General features: G+C 31.0%; 1 long non-coding RNA gene and 1 pseudogene across 2 annotated transcripts; one reads left to right on the top strand and one right to left on the bottom strand.

Moving 5' to 3' along the window:
• Positions 1-103: 103 nt before the first annotated feature.
• LOC120264994 lies at positions 104-11,903 on the bottom strand (annotated as a pseudogene).
• Positions 11,904-13,839: 1,936 nt separating this feature from the next.
• LOC120264543 lies at positions 13,840-15,156 on the top strand. Of its 2 annotated transcripts, XR_005537462.1 has the most exons (4): positions 13,840-14,180; positions 14,245-14,369; positions 14,447-14,584; positions 14,942-15,155. It is a non-coding gene; the product is annotated as an uncharacterized LOC120264543 (long non-coding RNA). The 2 variants fall into 2 exon arrangements; XR_005537461.1 differs by having other exon boundaries at positions 13,842-14,369; positions 14,942-15,156.
• Positions 15,157-17,954: the final 2,798 nt, after the last annotated feature.

The raw sequence follows: 17,954 nt of genomic DNA, 5'->3' as shown, positions 1-17,954 counted from the left end.
ACCTCACAGATCACACTCTTTATTCAATCAAGTCACTATTCTTATGAGAAGAAGAAAAGTTTTGAATGATAATAATATAATAATAATAGAAAGATGACTCAGATCACATGGTGATGAGAATTTGAGGAAGCTCTTGCAATGGTACCATTCCACCCTTGGGCAAGAACCCACCAGGCTTGTGCTCATCTCCGGTACCATCACCACAGTATCTCGGCCTGTGTCCGACTACACGACAATGAATCGGCATCGGCCGATAAAACATTGCTCGTCGTCCGGCGCTCTGCTCCGAGCTCAGGTAGCACAATACACCTTCATCTTCCATCCCACATTGCGAGCTTGTTCCCTTAGCTCGGAGATTTTCACCGTAATTCAGCCACGTGTAGTTGTATGGTTTCACCTTCTCAAATGCCTTCTCATATAACATGCTCCTTATCACTGCATCCTTGCCCTGCTTCCACTCCTAGTAATCCTGCTAGCAACTGCATACATATTATGGATTAGCATGTATATATACTATCTCAAAAGGTCCTTGTATATTTTAATTCTGAGTGATGTAGTTTTGTAACTTGTACATTTTAGTCCTTGTTTCTTGAATCCGTATAGTCTCATTATTTTTAATAGAATGGTGAAACAACCCTGACATGATTTCTAGCATGTAGTAAAGATGTAATTTTTAAATTTAATTTGGATTTATAAATAAAATTTTAAAAATCAGCTATTTTTCTGATTTCGAAAATTTAAATTTTGTTTATTTTCTTATAATTATTTAGTATTTAATTTTCACTTTAAGTTTAGATATACTCTATATACATGTGGAATCTCTTTATAGTAAAAATTATATATATAATAATATTTTTAATAAAACATTTTATTCTCAATTTTTCTCAATATAGTATAGAAAAAGCGAGTTAACTCTAGTGTATAGTAATTATCATGTAAAATATAATATAATCGTATCTCTGTAAACCACTGAAAATACTCTCTATTTATCTGTTTTGATGAAAAAGTTATTCCTATATTTAATTTAATTATTGAATAATATATTGAGTTGTATATGCCCATGGTACCAGTATATTTATTAACAGTTGGGAGATACATTATAAGAACAGAAACTGGGATAAAGTTATATGTATATATAATTACAAAATTTAATAAATATATATATATATATATATATATATATATATAAATATAATAAATATAATATATATAAATATGTATCATTTACGAACATTGATAAATTGAAAATTTATGGATGCTCATATTAATTGTTAAATTTTAATTTAACGATTGTATACTATATGATAAACTGTATAATTGTGTTTATAAATAATGCTTGTAGACGACACTGATTATATAATATATATATATATATATATATATATATAAGGGCGTCTTAGATTTTCAGATCGTAGGGATTATTATGAGTCGAATACACATCGGCAACTAACTTATCCTCTAGTCATAAATAGTAAGCCGCGTTACTGCGGTGTTCTACGGTGATTATGAGCGGTATATGCGTGTTTATATAAAGCAATCAGTCTATCGGATGATGCATCGACGTTTAAATTTAAAACGTCATTAGATTTAAAATCGCAAACGACTTACCTAAATGATCTTTTAATATATATATATATATATATAGTATAATATTCTTACTCGTTTAGAGAGGAATCATTAATGTTGGGGTTGGTACCCATGTATCCCCACCAGACCTACGTATGGTATGACGTAGGAGGCTAACAAATGCAATGGTGATGCTGTTTAGATATGGATCAAATGGAGGGTTCAGATGAAATCCAACAGCATCATCAAATATCTTTTACAAAATTGTGACTGCTCCAGATCAATCAGTGGCCTTGAGGAACCCTCCAACCGTTGATTTTTATAGCCCTGTAAAATTGGTGGGAATATTTATTATCCACTAAATTTTTCACAATTAAACATATCAATCAACAATAAATTGAAATATTTAAGCACCATGTTTTTATATATATTTGAAAAGTTGAGAAAAAATGGAAAACCATAAAGTAATATTTATTTTTCATTTTATTATTCATTCATAGTTTTTAGTTTATGGGTGCATATATATATATAGATATTAAACACAAACTAATAGAAACTAAATAACATTTATTTTTCTTATTAATACAATAATAATAAATTTAAGGTAAAAATCAGAAATATTCATACCTCGATAGATTGTTATATCGCCGTTGAGTGATTATAATGGGCGACATTTCGAATTGAAGCGATTGATGAAGTCGCGTGGAATGACCCGCCGTTAAAGTTGTCTGCAATAATAAGATTATGTAAATTTCACTAAAAATTTAAGAATTAACATGCAAAAAAAAACCTCACTTTTCGTAGGGCTCATTAAAAAATAAAAATAAATAAGATGCTAAAATACTTTAAAAATAAAACCCCACAAGATTTCACTAAATCTCAGGGACTGTTATGCAAACAACTTCTCCTCTCAGATGCACTTCACGCAAATATGAAGTTTTTCTGAGGTAGATATGGACAAAAAACAAAAAGATTTCGCAAAAATCTCAGGGACTAAATTACCAAAAATCAACGAAAACTATATATATATATATATAAAAGCCAGTGACCAACCTCAAATGGCCGACTTCTTGGTACCCAAACTCAGCGATGATCCTCTGCGTCACCGGATCCAGCTTGGCCTTGCGCGCGCCAATCGGCGGCGGACCACCCATACCAGCTCCGGCGCTACAGAATCAAGTCCCCGGCCATTAGCTCCAAAAAGGAACCAATCCGTCTCCATATACTCCAAATTCAACGCAAACTGGATAAGATCCACGTCGGTGGGGTACACCGCGACGAGGGATGATCGGCGGCGCAGGCTCGCACTTGGGATTGAGCTTGAAAGGCTGAAAGGCAAGCAGGGAGAGATGAAGAAGAAAGCTAGAAAGAAAAAGGTGAGTTTTTATACAAGGCCATGACCTGTGAGGTTGTTTGTTGAAATGCTTCTGAGAAAAACTAGGGTTATTTATAGCCAGTGGTGATGCTTGGAGTTTGAGGTTTGGGGAGTTGGGAAGTAGGAGAAAGGTGGGCTTTTTCTATTGGTTTGGGCTTGGCCCGTTTGGGTTTAGTTTAGTTCGGGTAGTTTGTGTGTTAGGGAATTGGGCGTTGGCGGTCTAAGTGAAAACGGGCTTTTTATTGGGCTTAGGGCGGTCTATGGTTTGGGTTTGGGTTCAGGGTCGGGTCGAGGTTAAATTTATAAATTTAGGGTTATGCATGTTATTTTAATTTAGTGTATGGCGAGATATTTTACTTCTGTGGGAGGGAGTATAGGATATCTTGTCTATATTGTCAAAATAAATAAATAAATATATTATTATTATTATTATTATTATTATTATTATGTAGTAGTAGTATATAGTAGGTCTTTGACTCACTAGTTTGTTAAGAGTTATGAATTCTAAACTAGTATAGGATGAAACCGTGAAAATTCTTATAAAAATATACATTCTAGAATGTTTGTAAATTTTTATAAGAAAATATATTTTTAGAGTGTTTGTTTTGACTGAACATTCACTTGAACATTCACTTGATGCTAGACCCAAATCGGTTGATAGTAGTTATTATTTATAATAATAATAATTTATAATATAAATAATAGTTATTGATAAAAAGCAGAGTAAATTGTTTGGGTGAGTATTGTATTATGGTCATTTTTATTTTTTGAGTGATCGTGATTCAATTTTGTATTATTTTTGCTAAAGGGTATCGAGTTGAGGAGAATTTGATGACGTATATACGGATTTATTATGATACGACACCCTGGATTTCTCACGTCATCTGCGATATGTGGATATATTGTGTTATTATATAGAGTCGCTGAGCTATTTTTATTGATGTTCGAGTAAGAGTGGCCACGTGACCTCTTTTGATGATTTGTTATATTTACGTATGTAGATAACACACTAAATGGGTGTTAATGTGACAAATCCGGCGTATATATCATCAAATTCACTCCGTAATCTTTTTGATACCATCTCAGCGAACACAAATTAAAGATAAATTAAAGTTGAGTAATGAAAATGATCTATCTACTCAAGATAATTTACCTTATAAAAATGAATGAAATGTTTTTATTTGTAAGTTAAAGGCAGAATATATTTATATATCATTTGTCACTTCATTACCAATTATATGAAAATGATAAAAATATGACTTGAAATATCTTTCTTGCACAATTTATAATTAACTTGAGTAGGAAAATGTTGCTGTTTCTTAATAAAAGTTTGCATTAAAAACAAGTAATACATCCAATCAGACAAGTTTAGTCCTATCTTTTGAATGACAAATTCTATTTGTTATTATCATGGACACTTTAAGGGTTTGATAGTGATACAAGTGAAAATGATAAAAAAAAAAATATCATAGTTTATCTTTAGTATTGTTTTATTAGATAGACTTGTGACTTGTGAGACAGACTTGATAAAACAATTGCTCTATATAACACGGAAGTTCAACCTTCAAATCAAAATATTTGATTAAAGTTTGTGAATTTAATTAACTTGCTATCAAATACATTGACATTTCTATAGATATATAACGCCTTAAATTTTTGGGAATACTATGAAAAATGAAACTCTTCAACTTATGTGCATTTTTCTGATAGAAGAATTAATCAATTATTAATGGTTGATAGTAATGTGTGCGACTAAACTTGCATTTATTTTACCATAAAAATTTATTAGTCTTTATGTCAAAATTAAAGCTAGTATTTTTGTTGATTAGAAAACCAATTTTAAAGTTAATAAATATTGGAATTGGGCTAGTCCAGAACCATTGTTATTTCTGTACAGAACCTAGATTTCCTTTTATATGATTTTTGCCTCGCAGTTTTGAATGACTCTCTTGGCCTACCCTGCTTTGTATTTTTTATATCATATATATATATATATATATATATATATATATATATATATATAGGAAAAAGATTATCTAGGTAAAAATAAAGGGATGTTTTTAAATCTGACCGTTGGATCATCATCCAGCGGTTATTTATTATATAAACCTCTGCATGACTTTTTTCGTTTTATGATTCTTTGACTGACATTTGTAGAGCGTAGTTTTCTCTTTGTTTAAAATGATAATAGCCAGTCTGGATTCTTATCAGGTAATTTCTTGTGACATCCATAAATTTCAAATCTAGGGATGTCCCTAAATGATGGGTTCTCTATATATATATATAGGAAATGGTAATCTAGGGATGTTCCTAGATTACTATTCTACAGTGGTGTTTCTTTTACAGCCGTTGGATCACTATTCAATGGTTGTTTGTTTATATAAGTACTACACACCTTTTTATTATTCACGACTATTTTTCGAAACTATAGAACGCGTTTTGCACTGTTTATGAAGATCATAGCTGTCGGATTATCATCCGACACCTATTGTGGACGTCCTTAGATTTCCCTAGATTTGAGATCTAGAGACGTCCCTAGATTACCGGTCCTCTCTCTATATATATGTTCACTAAATAAACTAATGACATGTTGGTCTATTGGTATGTGGCTCCTCTGTGTATGGTGTTTATATTTTTGCTGAAAAGATAGGTTTGAATACTAACTTTACACATTCCCATGTCACTGATTTTACTTGACAATTTTGTAAAAAAAAAACACTAAATAAAAATTATTAAGTTATTAACTTTTTCTTCTCATTATAAAAAACCCTAGTCCTGACGAGCACCTCCATTACTCTCATCTTCCCCTTTTGGCTTAGATCGGTTTTAAAACAGTGTTTACCACACCCAATCCCAAGTTTGGACATTCTTAGTTATATTTTCACTATTTTGATTTGATCAATTAGATGTTATTATAAGAAAATTATATTCCTTTGATAAATAAATAAATCACTGTTTGCAATATTGTAGGACCAAAACAAACTTTGCAAATCTTGTTTAGTTTCCTACCTGCGCTTTCTTTTGTTCATTATATCTTCTTTTGTTCATTAAATCATTAACAAACATCATAGCTTGGCTTTTTGCATATATTTGATACCATTTCCTTCTTTTTCTTAACTTAATTTGTCTTTAATTTTTATTCATTTGTTTAAAATATTCTTGAAAATGATAAAATTTCTCTTATGAAAGATTGAGTCCAAATTTGAAGTATATATATATATATATTTGACAAGCATGCACATGTGAAGTTTTAATATCGTACCCACTTGTGCCCTCATTTTATGTGAGCTAAAATTTGAAATAATTTTTTTTCCAAAAAAATAAATGGTCTATGCTCTGCTCGGAACCCAATACCAATCAGTTAAAAGGTGTTAACATATCTATAAATTTCTAGTTTCATATGTATTAATGAAAATTTCAAGATTTTTATTTATTCATGCACCTCAATCTTGTAATTAATCACAAGTTATTACATTTAATTATTTTACTAATTTTTTTTAAAAAATGGCCTCTCTTTAAACCCCTAATTTATATATCTTGAAATTTCTATTCTCTCATATAACTTTCTTGAGGGTATAATCATAATATTTATATAGATAACTGCATTTCGAAAATAACCACGTAGTTTACAAATAATTATTATAACTTACAATATTAAAATATAACTTAATATAAAACCTAAAAATATTTTGCCCATATTATAATAGGTTAATTGTCACTTTTTTTTAGTATATTTTAATTCCTTTTTTTTTTCATGTGTGTGTGTGTGTGTAGAACATATCACTTGCATTTTGCTTCATTGAATCTTTATACAAATGTTTGTATTTCACTTTAAAGGGTTGAAGAAGTGATTTGAAAGGCATTAGTCTAGATTCAATGCATCTTTTATTCACTTTAATAAATGGAATAATCTTAATAAAAAATATTTTTTAAATTAAAAAACTTTTAATTCCCATATTTTTATTGTGTTTTGGATAAATATATATATATATATATATATATATATATATATATATATATATATATATATATATATATATTTTTAAAAATCATATTGAAAGTTAATGGCCAAACAAAAAACAAGGTTAACACGGGTCCCTGCCCATCAAGCGGCCACTCACTACTTGAGAGAAATAATCAACACCTCATCTTGTCTTAAAAAGAGTCATGTTACTCGATAAAGCACAAGATTTATGAAACTCTTGCTAAGTGAACATAAAAGCATATATTCTTAAGGTATGTAAAGAAAAATATAAACTTCATATTTAAAATTGCATGGTTTCAGAGAAAAGAAGCCCTAATAAAGGGTTTTTACCCCTCCATATCTTTACCTTACTGGCTCTGGTACCACTGTAGATGGGGTTTTGACTCTTTTACAACTATAGGGTTGTGGAGGGTTAGTGATTGGAGTAGGGAAAGGCAAGGAAAAGAAGATTACGGGTTTATGGAGAGGATGATAGAACAAGAGCTAGAGTACAAAATCTATTTACCAAAAACTTATCTCTTTCATTCGTACTTCAAAATGGTTACAAGGTGTCTACTTATATAGAAGAATAGAATACTATGACAAACTATACCACTAAGTCATCCTACGTAGGAGTAAGTTTTGACTTATATATTATTTTATATTACATGGATTTATTAATCAAAACCTAATAACCCTAACCTAATGTATAGGGTTTGACACTATTTTAACTATAATAAGTAATCTCCAGAGTAAGTTAATAAATAACCTCCAAAGAAGGTAAGATACCCATTCATACATACCTCTCATACAAACCACTCATACATACCTTTAGACATATAATCTTACATACATATGTACATATACCATTCATACATACCTCTCATACATACCACTCATATATACCTTTAGACATATAATATTGCATATATATGTACATTCATACCTATCACCCACACACAAAAGAGGTCAACTAATGGCCGACAAACTACGCTTCTATGAGATTGACAATGTTTTATTTAGTCAAGGAGTTAGTATCGAACATTAATTCATCATTAGGAATGCTAGCGATATCACGGTGAATATAATAGTGTGTGAAAAGAATAACTAAAAAACAGAAGGCAGAGAATATAATCATATTTATACTCTACTCTTTCATCAATAACTAATTAAAATAATCAGTTTAATATATTATATTAAATAACACTTAATTATAAATTTAGAGTCTGCAATAAAGAAATATATTGCTAGAAACATTTATTTTATTTATTTATATTTAAAAAAAATGATGTACTCAATCTTGCTATATTTTATTTTATTTTGATCCGCAAAATATGATGACATGATTTATCGACTTTATTGCATATTATTACACTAACATTATTATTATTATATATATTATTGTATATATATATATTTTTGAAAAAAATGATAAGATATATTAAAAAAAATAGATAATTACGTAAATGTCCTAGTTATGATTAACTTATCTAAGAATAAAGACCTTGTTATATAATTCGGAGGTGCAAAAAATACAATTTTTTTGGGAATAAAACACACAAAAATATGCAAATAGTATTAATAAATAGTATTATGTGCTAATATAGGGTACATAAATAGTATTAGGTGAGTAAGATTTTGAATCTCGCCCTCATGCGCACTCATTGCATAAAAGTTATAAAACTCTTTTCTTTTCTTTTTTTTTAAACATAAATTATTTTATTTTTATTTTTAAAAGGAATTGAATGGATGAGTCTATGGCATGAAGATCACAAAAGGGATACCATGATGTCCAATTGGGAATTAGGAATTGGGAATCTCAATGGATAACAACTTGTTGACAAAAAAGTCTGAGAGAGTTTGCAATTGGACTTATTTGGTTTGAGTTGCAAGAGAATGTGACACTTGTTATTGCCTCATCTTTATGCCCATGCTATATAAAAATGCACATCCATGTTTGCATATCCTTTTAAAAGTACATAATTACTCATATACCCCTCATAAACACCATTTTTTACTCATCTAGCCCTGAAAAAGCAAAAAGGATATGTAGCATGTATGAACACTAGCATATACAAAATATATGTATATGTATATACTAGTACTCTAACAATGTGAAAATTTAATTTTTTTAAATAAAATTTAAGTTGATTTTAGTTAAAAAAATTATGTTAATTATAAAGAACCATTTGTAAGGATATATAAGTAAATATAACTATATATAATAATTAATATATATATATATATATATATTATAGAAAAGGGAAAACACTTTGAAAATGCACTAGCATAATGGCCATAGAGAATGAAAGGAGGTCCCCGCATGACCTTAATAGTTGGTGTCCAATGGTCCAATTTCCTAGTCAAACCCTTTTGGCATATCTTTGTATGCTGGATATATTCTCCAATAATTTGATTTTGAAATATAAGATAATATCATATATATATATATATATATATATATATATATATCATTTCCTATATCGGTCAAATGAGGGTATGTGGATGGACTATTATTACTCTTATGTATACATCCCTGAATCTATATGTGTTTGTCACATTTATCAATATATATAAAATTTCTATTTTATTATTTGTATAAGCATTACCAACATACCATCATGTTGAATGGGCTTCTATATTATCATTATGTATGAATACTGTTAGTAAACTTCAAGTAAATTTTCAAATGCTATGAAAAATATAAAGTTCATTACTTGACCATGAATGTGACTAAATAATGATATGTAGTTCATAACATTAGCATGTGACTAATCTGATATTTTATTTTTGAAAACTAATATGAATAGAATAACAAAGATTTTATCAACTTATATGCGCAATAAAGTAAAAGGGTTCATAACCCAATGTAGTATAGCTCCATTATAAAAACAGTTACGTGTATGAAAATTTAATAGTCCCGAATTTAAGTTTCTTTGGACATAACTGATGGTATATATATCTTTAGTTATGAGTGTAGAGTTTGTAGCAAAGCCTCATATCACTAGGTGAGAATGCATCGATTGAACAATTAATTCTCTATTCGTGTGTACATCATTGATCTATACTGCTTTGTAGTGTTTAGTCTCATATATATGCACAAAAATTGGATGAATATTAATTACAAAGTTTATTTATTTATTATTATCAAGCTTGTTACGCATATTTACTTTTCCATGATTCTAAAATAACTCATGAATTTCCTATTAATTTTGACATTCTCTTTTATGAAAAATAACTTCAACTATTTTCTCGATTAACTTTATAAAATCTCACAACAAAAAGAATAATAGGTACAAATTATATTCCAAACTTCTTAACTTTAACATTATTCTCCACCCCTTTGTTAAGTACTTAAGTTTTGCTCATACATTTAGTATGGGAATAATTGTATCTTCTCGATTAGCTTGAGTTGAATCATCTTATTTATCTTCAATATAGTGATATATTTTTAGTCCTCTAATATAATTCATGTCAAATCTGATCTCCTACATTTTAATATTTGAAAAATCTAGTCATCTCTACTGGCGTAATTTTGTCACTGAAGGTCCCTGTAAAAGTCTCTATATTTTTCCAAATATTAAAAGATGGGAGGGACATCGTGAGTACAAATTGGGTATTAGTAAGATAAAAGACATTAATATATATTGAAGAAGGTAAATAGAATGTACATTCTACTCATTAACTGATTGATACATGGAGATTAATTTGTTAAATATTAATATGCTCTAATAAATTTAGTTAATAAAAATCAATAACTAACTTATAAAGATAATCAACAATTGACTAAATGTTTAAATTATATATTATTAGCTTAATATAAACCACTACAACTTTATTTCACAAATATTTAAAGGTTACTTCTCATTAAACTTATGAAAAGCAAAGGGAAAAGATATTTGAAAAAAAAAAGTTAAGATAAAAAAGGTTTCTGAGTGAAAGTGATGCTTCATGTGATACAAAGATATAGAGCACTCCACTTTTTATCACACAGAAACTTTAGTTTTGTTATATATGAAATTATTTTCTTTCTCTTTTCTTTATTTTTAAATATTAAAAATGAATTTAATTTGAATTATCAGTGTGAAAGATAAATAACAAAATTTGATATATCACATTGGCCCCTTTGACGTCAGTAGATAGCACATGAGCAGGCACCGAAAAGCTCGATCCCTCATCTCGTAGAAGCTTTAAACTAAGGTCGATGCTGGTACCCTACGCCCATCCTGGGACGTATCAAGTTTTTCTCAAAATGAGATAAAATATAAAAATAAAAATAAAAATATATGTAAAAGATATTCACTCAACCATGCAGTAATAGAAAAAAAAAACAATAATATTATTCTTGTTAATAATAAAAATGTATAATTATAATAATTTCTTTTATTATAATATATTTAAATTAAATAAATAAAACAAACATCTCTAAGCAAAACTCCATCTTATCCTCTCTAGTCCTTTTCTCGATTACAAGTCAAGGCCCACACATACATACATACATACATACATTTTACATGCACACATAAATAGATTTTATCATTGTAATAATTTATTTTATTATAATATATTTAATATAAAATAAATAAAAACATCTCTAACCAAATGCATACATACATATATGCATTTTGTATGCATACACTACATAAATTATTATTATAATATATTTACTATAAAATAAATAAAACAAAATAACATCTCTGACCAAAACTCCCTCTTGTTCCTCCTTTCTTGCTGCCAAGTCAGACCTCTCACATACATGCATACATACATACATACATTTTGCATGCATCATAGGAACATGATTTAAAAACCATGGCATGGTGATAAGTACATATACATAGATGGTGGTACGAATATACGGACACGTGTCACATACGATCACGGGCTACAAAAGATACGAAGTACAGGCGGTTGCAGAACGCGGCAAGCGTTGGCATTCTCTTCGCTAAACAAACTATACGAGTCCTCGCGCGGCGCTGGCTCCAACGCCGGCTCCATCATCGCGTGATAGCTCGTCGCCGTCGCCGTCCTGCCGTCGCCGACGAGGGGATGGTGCGTCGCCGGGAAGTAGCTCGCCGTGCTGTAGCTCACCACCGGCTGCGGCGATGGAACATGGTATGTGCGAGGATGGGGTGGGCTGAGAGGCGGCGGATGTGGTGATGAAACGACGATGATCTCTGGTCCTTTTGAATCGCTCGCCGCCGCCGCTGCCACCGGCGGAGGGTGCTGGTGCGTGGCTTCTTCTCTTTCTTTCTTCTTTCTTGCCGCCGCCGGATGCGGGGCACCGCCATTAGTTGGGGTGGAGTGTGGGGATTATCGGCGGGTGGGGATGGGTTATTGGGTTCTTCATCGGAATCATCGGATTTGGATGAATCTACTCTCGGTGTTTTTCTCCGGGGGTCTCATCATCGTCGGTGGCGGCGGAGGGTTTTGATCTGGGATTCTCGGCCGATTCCGGGGGCTCTGGGAGGATTTGGATTTCTTCTCTCTTTTTCGATTTGGGATTAGGGTTAGGGGTTTTGCGGGTTTTATTTCCGGCCAGAGCCCAGCGTTCTTCCTGTTCTCTGAGTAGCTTCTTTATTGAGGTTCTCCAGCGTCGACGCTGCCGGTGATCAGTGACCTTGTGCTGTTGCGCATCAGGCTATCTTATAAACCTCCCTCGCAAATGCCCAAATTGGAGGAAAAATGAGAGGAATCTAAGGCAATGAGGAGAGGAAATTAGAAAAGGAACAAGATTTAGTTAGGGTTTGCAGTTCACTATCAATTGATTGTAGAACTCGCTTAACTTTTCTCTTGCAACCTTCACAGTGGATGGAGACTTTTAGAGCCAATGTCTTACATCCCTTTTTGGTGAGATTTTAGTTAATAAGAACCAAATTCACTGATTGAGATTGAGGTATGAGATATAGAGAGTCTGGTCTTAAGTGGAGAATAGATACCTGGTATTTCAGTGGTTCTATGACTTCTCTCAACCAAAGCCATGAGAGGATGAGAAGATTGTTGGGAGAGAATAGTAGAGAAGATTGGTTGAAGAGTATTGTGAAAAGATTAGGGAAAAAGAAGTGGAGAGTATGTGAAGGGAATTGTAGTGAAGGTCTGTATGGTTTCTGAGTTGGATGGCAGAGGCGATGGGTGGAGAGTTAGTGGGGAGAAAGATAGGTTCCTTGGGGATCTATCTCTACTTGGAAAAGACTTGGTACCCTAGATGGTTCTTTCCTCTTCATTTATAGACATTTTTTTAGTCTTTAAAACTTTGATTCAGGAAAATTTTGGAATTTTATTATCAGTAACTGATTGATTACAGCCCATAATTTAGGTTCTCTAAAGTAATGGCATTGCTTTTTTCTTTTGTTATCATGACTTTCTATTTTTAAAAGTTATGAGAAAGTTATTTGTTTTGATCTCTTATACAAAATAATTTATTTATTTATTTTTGGACAAAGGGGATAAATTGCATATGTGTGCATTCATCTCATATGACATATTGGCATGAATAAATATCTTATTGGTTGATGTGATTTCAGTTCTTAAAGTAGATCAGAAAGTTAAAAGCAAAGTGACTGGTTTAAGTTTCAGTTGTGGCTTTAGAACTGATTTAAAAATTAAACCTTTGATTTAGCATGGAAAAATTGTGTGAACTCTTATGATCAGTATTTAGAGTTGAAGTTTTTGTGGTTTACTCGATTTAGTTCTAAACCAAGGCTGTGATGATTATTTAGATTTTCTGTTCAACTATTTTTTATGATCTTTGAAAAAATTAAATATAATATTTGAAATAGCGTTGCATGTCTTAGAGACTTATTTAGGTTTATATTTAGCTATTAACATCTCATTGAACAAATTAGCATATATTTTGATAAGAAATAAGAATTAATTAAAACCTTTTTAATTTCAGATTAAGAGTCAGTCCTTTAGTTCTAACAAAAATTTTTTAACATGGACTTAGAAAAGATTATTTCCAAAAAGTTAATACTATTTATACTAGTATTTATTTATTTATTTATGTTATTTCATTCTTCTTCATGTAAACAAAATTTGGACAAACATGGTACTTGGAAGTTGGAACATATACATAAAAATTAGTAGTTTAAGGTTTAAAGCATGCACTAGTCACAATCTCATTTCATACAAATCACAGCATGAGTGGATTACTGCGTTTGTAACAAGGAACATATGCATCTATCAAATCATGATATATAACACAAAGTTTGATCTTGTTTTTGTTAGTACTGTTGACATCAGAAGCACTAGAAGTATCAATCATATCACAACCAGGTACTAATCTTATTCACATAAATATTACAAAGTTACGCAATGAATATGAGTACATTACTTGCAGGGAAGAGTGGAGATGAATCTGTCCTATCATGAGATAATGTAATCATTGCAGAATCCAGCCAATTTCTGACTAAAGCTGCTTCCCCTTCCTTGTTATCACACATTGTAAAATGGGAGCAAACCAAGGTTTGGAGATGTTTGAGGTGACACTTTTCTCTGGTTTCTATGATGCTTATGAACATAGGCACCACTTCTCTTTCTAGGTGCACTGGTTTAATGGCAATGGCCAAAAGCAAGGGTGGAGACACCAAGGAAAGAATAGGAGAGAAAAAAGTTAAGTGGTTTCTCAGCTTTTGAGATTTCAGGTTAACCAAAGGTGACAACTGCACACATCCTATCAGGTAAAACTCTGATGCTTTTTAAAACTTGTTTTTTTAATTCATTGCTCATCTCAGACCTCAGATTTTTCCCAAACTATGTCAAGCATGTGCTTTAAACTGATTTGTTAGGGAATTAGTTCATTCATTTCTGAGTGAAGACCCAAAATGTTTCAGAAATAGTTCTTATTGGTATTTTTGGCTACAATATTATTATCAGCTTGTTTTTGAAACAAGATCCAAACACAAGTAAAGGAAGTTCATTTTTAGGCCACTTTTGATGTGTTTAGCCAATTAGATGGGGGAGATGTGTTTTCTCACCTCAACTCTCACTTTCTTCTCCACAGATAGTTTGTACACTGATAACTTTTTCTTTTTCAGATGTCTCATTTGTTGTTCCCAGATTTATGAATGATGATGTCAAATAAACCTATGGCAGTGTGATGCACAACCTCTGTTACATTGGTTCCTGCACTTGCCCTTCAATTGAAGCTTTGCTTGAAAGTTAAAAGAAATTGTTTATATTATCTAATCATATATATATAGTTCTTTAAAAACTTTGGTATTTGTTAGCGTTTTTGTTTTGTTTTTTTTTCAAAATGTTTTTAATAATGTGTCATCACACACACTTTCTAAGATCTCAATTATGCACGAGCAGGAGTCCTCCTATGGGAGTTAAATGTTTTATCTACTCGGCCATTGTGTTGGTGGCTAAATGCTCTTTAAACATAAGTTTCTTTCATTTATTCAATTTTTTTTTCTTTGGATGAAAGGGTAAATCTTATGTTGTTGTTTGTAATTATCATCATTAAAGATAAAATTGAAGTTGTATATATATACAGTGCAAAAGCATTTGATATTCATACAGGAGGTCGAGGATTTCACTTTCTCCCAATTATAGTATTTATCGAGTTGCTTTATTTTATTTGATCACTCATGCCTATTCTAAAGCTTTATTGTTTTTGGGATCCGGATCTATTATTCATGATGGCAGGCGAATTAGTAGAATTTGAAGACGGTACAGTAGGCATTACTCTAAATTTGGAATCAAATAATGTTGGCGCAAGAAGGGGTGATTCGTATCGTATCATCTTGACTTGTTTTTTCTTTTGCAGTACCTTGACGTGATATTAGCGTGAAAGAGCAAATAATGACAAAATATTTAGATTTATGATTTATATAATTACACAAAAATAAAACTATAGGAGACAGATGAAAAGAAAAAACTTAAGTAGATTCTAATGAATTATTTACATTATTATTGTGGTTGTTTGTGTTGTAGTAATCAAAAAGCAAGAAGCAGGATTGGATGATATTTGGATCCAGTCCACCAGCCATTCATTGGTTGTTAATTTTTTTTAGCTTAGATGCTTGCTTGCTTTTGCAAATAAAAAATGGAAATGATAAAGTTATCATGGCAGGGCTTGTTCTTGGTTATAAAATATCACAATTTCATTATTGAACCATTATTTGGTCCTAATTAATTGTTCTCTTTTAAAAGGCATCTAAAAGCCTAATAATATGCTAAGTTGTTGTTCAATTAGCACTCTTTTAATAAGTACCCTTTATTTGTTTGAATACCTTTTCTGGAAGAAGTTAACTGAGAAAAATAATTTTTTTATTTATTTATTTTTAGGAAATAAAAAAATAATGATATATAAGCATGAAGATGTATAAGTAAATATGATCTTTATGATAATGTATGTGTAGTTTTTTTGACTTTTTGTATGGGTATTGAAGCAATTTTTTCTTTTTTATTAGTTGTTAAAAGGAAATGAAATGTATTAATTCATCTGAAAATGAACAAAAAATCCCTCAAAAGTTCAGGTATTCACAAAAACCCCATGACTTTTGAGTATTCCCAAAAAGATCCTTTTCTTTTTCGACAGAGGTTATTTTTCGGGACCTTTCGGCATAAAGGTGATTGAGCGTTGACGTAAAAGGTGAACATATATTAAGCGGGGTGACTCTCGGGTTTTTAAAGCGAAAAATACTAAATTTTAAAGCTGAAGCCCATAATTTTAAGCGAAAAAGTCAAATTTTAAGCATGAATGTGTTATATGTTAAGTGAAAAACTTATATAGTTAAGCGAAAACACCAAATTTTAAAGCGAAACTAATAATTTTAAGCGGGAATACGTATTGTAAAATAGAATAAACTAGAGTAGAAAGTGCGTTAATTGAAAAGTACATCATCGACGTTGAAAAAAATAAAGTCATCAAAAAGAAGGGATTATCGACAAATTCAAATGTCGGAGGGTGCATGCGGGATGTTTTGAAACTTTCGATGAGAGTTTGTCGATTTAGGTAGCCTGGCAGGCCGACCCGCCCGCCAACTAAAAATAAGTGGGTTGGGTTGGCATTATATAGACCCGTTTGGAGGCGGGTAAAAACGGGCCAACCCGCGCGGGCCGCGGGTTGGGAGCGGGCGAGCGCATGAGTTGCAGTGGGCTAGCCCGCCACCCTTAATTTAAAAATTATATTTTAAAAATTGAAAAATTATTAAATTAATTACAAAAGTTAGAAAAAGATAAATACATGTTTCTAAAGGGGTTTCTATCAGCGAAGATATTGATTTTTAACATTTTTGATTTTTTTAAATTTTGTTAAACTTTACAAATTTAATAGGATTAAGGTAATATTGATGAATTGATGATTTTTAATAGTAATTGACGTTTTTCTTTTGCAATTAGTTTTTTTGGATTTTGTTAATATTTTTGTGTATTGTGGCAAGATTATGTCAAAAATAAAAAAATAAATATGTAGAAGCTATGAAATATAATTATTTTTTTAATTTTTTTAATTTTTTTATATTTTTTTGGCTGGGCACGGCCCTAACCCATAACCCAGTGGGTCGGGTTGGGTTGGCATTTGGCCGCGCGCAAAATGGCGAGGCTGGCCAGCCCCGCCCGCCTAAAATGGTGGGTTTTGGCGGACCATGGGCCCAGCCCTACCGCCCCAATCTGACACCTCTAACTTTCAGGGACTAAAAAATAATTTTCCCTTAATTCATTTGCCTTGAGATTTCAATTTTTTTTTTCAAGTGGGTATAAGAAAAACCATGATTAATTAAATTTGAATCTTCAAAAGGGTTAGAGTGATTTTTTTGGGTGTGATTCAATAAAAATTTTGAGTGAAAAAAAAAATTTACATTAAATTAAGTTAAGAACAAAAAAGAATAGATGAGACATGAAATATAAATTGCATAATGCATAAGCCAATACTAGCTCATTGTCACACTAGTTGAAACCAAATAAGTTTGTAGATATTTATATTTCATGTGTTAAATTTTTTTATTCTCAAAAAAGTTTTTTTGTTTTAGTTTATCTATGTTTCGGAAAATAAAAAATTATTTATTATTTTTTTTTATACTAATTTTACTCTCAATTATTATA

Source organism: Dioscorea cayenensis, chromosome 7 (assembly GCF_009730915.1).
Source record: "Dioscorea cayenensis subsp. rotundata cultivar TDr96_F1 chromosome 7, TDr96_F1_v2_PseudoChromosome.rev07_lg8_w22 25.fasta, whole genome shotgun sequence".
Classification (NCBI taxonomy): domain Eukaryota; kingdom Viridiplantae; phylum Streptophyta; class Magnoliopsida; order Dioscoreales; family Dioscoreaceae; genus Dioscorea; species Dioscorea cayenensis.
Note: the sequence above shows the minus strand (reverse complement) of the source record. Positions and strands in the feature narration are given on the sequence as shown.